We start from the raw sequence: 4318 nt of genomic DNA, 5'->3' as shown, positions 1-4318 counted from the left end.
AGCCGGCTTGGCGGGGCGCCGGAGGTGCGGGTCGTTGGCGGAGAGCTGCTATTCCTGCCCTAAAGGCTTTTCCCTACCTATTCCCGACATCATTTACACTTACCGAAAGGGGTTTGAGTTGTCGGTCACCAAGTTCCCCTCTCCCCCTCGGCCCCTTGCCTGCTAAAGCATCTCTGAGCTTCAGTGCTTAAAGGGAGCTTAAAGTTGGGACCAGACTTTTTTACCCGGACGAGGAGTAAAGATTTTAAACCGCTTTGGCAGATTTAGACTAGATATTAGGAAGGAATGTGTTGTGATGACAGTGGTGAAACACTGGCAGAGGTTGCTCGGAGAAGTGGTGGATGCCCCATCCCCGGGAACATTCACAGACAGGCTGGACAAGGCTCGGAGCAAGCAGATCTGTTTGAAGATGTCACTGCTCATTGCAAGGGGTTTGGACTTGATGGCCTTTAAAGGTCCCTTCCAATCCAAACCATTCTGTGTTTGGAAGTGCCACATTTCAGACAGAAGCAGGTTCCTCCCAGCGAGCAGCGGTTTGTCTCCTGCTTGTTAAACATCTGGGGACTTTGCAAGGGAAAACTGTGCAGAAACTATCATGACATAGTCCGGAGTAGATGTTTGCCCAATGACTAAATACCTTACTAACGTCAGACAGCTCATCTCCCTGTAATCCCATGCAGTTGCTTTGGAGCATTTGTTTCTTTGGCAATACCATTACAAAACCCCAGTACATTTACACTAGCCCACAGCAACGCCTGGCTATTATAGGAATGTATGGGAATGAACACAAGAATATTCATGTTCAAAGAAGGAGAGGAGTCCTAATGAGATCAGAAATTCACAGCCTGTTACAGATATGAGGCTGAGCTTTGGCGACAACTCTGCTCTTGCTGATTTCAGCTGGCAGTGAGGACACTCGGCTCTCCTGGGAGATCTTTACACCTCTTTTATATATATTTTTTCAGTGATCTTCTGTGTAGTATGACTTTTTGCTCATCTTAACAAAGAGTATGCAATTTAAAGAAATTATATCTAGAAAAACACATCAGCCTTTAGAGAAGGATAGTGCTAATAAGAAAGTAATTAAGTGGTTATACGACTGCAGAGAAATGAATGGATAGGAGTTTTACATTCACATGAGGGGGAATAGAGAGATTCTGAGGGGCTCAAATCAGATCTGATGCCACTTCCTTAATTTAAGGAAATAGGGGAGGTCTAGAGTTTTTATTTTCTTTCACTGGAGAAAGAGAAAAGTATTTAATTTATGTTAATTGTGTCTTATCAGATTTCCCAGCTTCATAAAGTTCAGTATTTTCCCACTAAAAGTAGTTCTTAGCTTTATATTACCTTACAAATCTTCTTCTCTCTTTTTTCTCCCCAATATCTCAACATGTAAAAAGCTTAGACTTCCTTAGTTCCTAAAATGGATATGTGTTTATGTCCGTTACAAATCTTAACACTACTCTGTCATTTGTAATTCTGATGTAGGAACACAGAACCAGAAACCGCCCACTGTCTGGCTGCTCTTATGTTGTCCTCAGTCTTCCCAGTGGTTTGCCAGAATTTCCAAACAAGAACATCACCATCTAACCCCTTTGTAAGCCCTGTGAACATTTGCTGGCCAGGCTAACATCACCTCAGTGAGACAGCTAAATTCAGTTCCCTGTGATTTGGAGCTGATGTGCTGAGGGATGACTTTCCTGGTGTGATAAGAGAATAAGTGCTCCTCCCCCACAGGGTCCAGAGAGCTGCATATGATGGGCTGGCCACATATGAGAGTCACTTCCTAGTAGATTTTATTGTTTATGCAACATCTACTGTTGCATAAACAGTGTAGATGGCTGGATTGAGATATTTAAAATACTTGGCATGGGAAAGCACACAGAAACAACTGCTTCAGGTCGAAAAACATTGACTGTCTATACATATAATTTTATGGAGGAAAAATCACCATCACAAAGTGAAGGCATTTTCCATTGACTTCATCAAGGCTTGCACAGTCTGCCTCCTTAGAGTGGCAGCAGTCCTGGTGGCTGTTGCTGATCAGCAACAGTGAAGGGGCCAACCTGCATCATACATTTTGTCTAGACATGCCAGGAGGCTATAGCAGAGTCTCAGGGGTTGGCAGAGTTGGTTACAGAGCTGTTCCATGTGTGTGGCAGGCTGGCCCTGGCTGAATGCTAGATGCCCAAAGCCACTCCATCAGCTAGGCAGGGGAGAGATAGTAGAGTGAAAGACAAAACAGGATTATGAGAAATATACCCAAATCATAAACCTTCCTATCTCTCCCTCCTTCCCAGGCTCAACTTCACTCCCAATTTTCTCTACCTCCTTTCCCCCTGAGTGGTGCATGGGGATGGAGAGTGGGGGTTGTAGTTCAGCTCATCACATGTTGTCCCTCCTGTTCCTTTTCACCATGTTCTTCCCCTGCTCCAGCATGGGGTCCCTGCCATGCAAGACAGTTTTCCACAAACTTCTTCAACATGAGTCCCTCCCATCAGGTGCAGTTCTTCATGAAGCGCTCCATCATGGGTCCCTCCCAGCCCCTCAGGAACAGACTGTTCTAGTGTGGGTCCCTGCAGGGTTACAAGACCTGTCAGAAAACCTGCTCCAGCATGGGCTCTTCTCTCCATGGTTCCACAGATCCCATTAGAAGCCTGCCCCAGCATGAGTTTCCCTTGAGGGTCTCCTTCAGGCACATTCCCCTGCTCCAGTGTGGGTCCCTCCACGGTCTGCAAGTGCATCTCTGCTCCACCATGGACCTCCATGGGCTGGAGGGGCACAGCTGCCTCACCATGGTCTGCACCAGGGGAGTCTCTGCTCTGGTGCCTGGAGCACCTTCTGCCCCTCCTTCTGCACTGCTCTTGGTGACTGCAGGGTTGTTTCTCTCACATATTCTCACTGCTCTCTCTGACGATGTTCTGCAGGTTGTTTTTCTTTTCCTCTTCTTATATATGTTATCCCAGAGGTGCTACCACTGTCACTGAAGGACTCAGCCTTGGCCAGTGGTGGGTCTGTGTTGGCATTGGCTTCTAGCAACTTCTCAGAGAAGCCACCCCTGCTACCAAACCCTTGCCACACAAATCCAACACCTCTACCCCTAAACACCCTGACCCTCAGAGTACAGTTCAAATGGCGGTGCATCATCTTATGTGATGGTACCCAAGCATCTAGGAGGTAATAAAGCATGCTCTTAAGGTGAATGCTGTTAAATAGGCACCCTGCTAAAATCAGACTTTTCCTCTCTGCAAAAAGTGAGGAGCATAGGTGAAGAACTGTCACTCTAGTGACAAGAGTTGATCTCCTAAGCAAAAAAGTAACTTAATCTGCTTTGCTATGACCTTAATTGCTTCACCTTTGTTTTGAAGATAAAGAAAAATTTGAAGAGTAATAGACTCTGTTCCTTTCACGTTACCTTTTAACCAAACTTTCCCTTGAAATAGTTATCAACTTTCACTTCAGTGTATTTTTGAGAAGATGAACACTCTTGTAAACCTGTCAATTCATCCATGTGTCTATTTCGGCTATTGCAACTGATGAACAATTCCCTAAGTCTGTCTTTTTACTGAAGACAAATAATTTCTTTGTAATCGTTCCATCTTGATTTTTTTTTCTGTTTTGTTTGTTTGTTTGTCTGTTGCCTAAAACATTTCTGGTTTTCCTCTCTTTTTTGGTTCTGCCTCTGTATTGGCAGTGATGGGAAGGATCTTGATTCCTAATGTAGGATAAATGTGAAAGTGTTTGTAAGCAAACCTATCCTCTCAGGCTGGAGGCGAGCAAAAGCAGCACGTATCATTTTACATTCTTCCTCCCTGCTCTAGAGTAATTTCGCAGAAAAGAACAAGAATCAGCTGGGTCAGACTGGGGGGCCAGATTTACTGGATCAGCTTGACGTGGTGTGCCAGTCTATGGATTGAAGTTCCCATGGGTTGAAGAATAATTGCATCTGCAGTCAGTGTGCGCCCACACACAATGAAAGCTCCATCAAGAATGTCTAATTTGGCTTTCACCTCTCATTAGCAAAGTGCCCTGGTCCAACTGGAAACGGTGTAGAAAATCATACAGTTTAATCCTCTTTTACATTATTTGTTGTTTTTATGGTATTCTTCTTCTGCAAGTGTTGAAGGGTGCTGTAGCAGCCATTTCACGTGGGCCATATACTGCATTTTGCTGGTGAGCTTTGCTGACTGGCTTACCACAGTGATGTCAACACACTTCTGAGAAAAGGCTGGGATTAATCATCATGGACATGTGAATTTAACAAGGGAGTCCAGGGAAGAGGAAAAAATGGGATAAAATAAGAAAAAACATGTATGTG

Source organism: Geospiza fortis, unplaced genomic scaffold (genome assembly GCF_000277835.1).
Source record: "Geospiza fortis unplaced genomic scaffold, GeoFor_1.0 scaffold346, whole genome shotgun sequence".
Classification (NCBI taxonomy): Eukaryota; Metazoa; Chordata; class Aves; order Passeriformes; family Thraupidae; genus Geospiza; species Geospiza fortis.
This window is presented reverse-complemented; position numbering follows the sequence as displayed.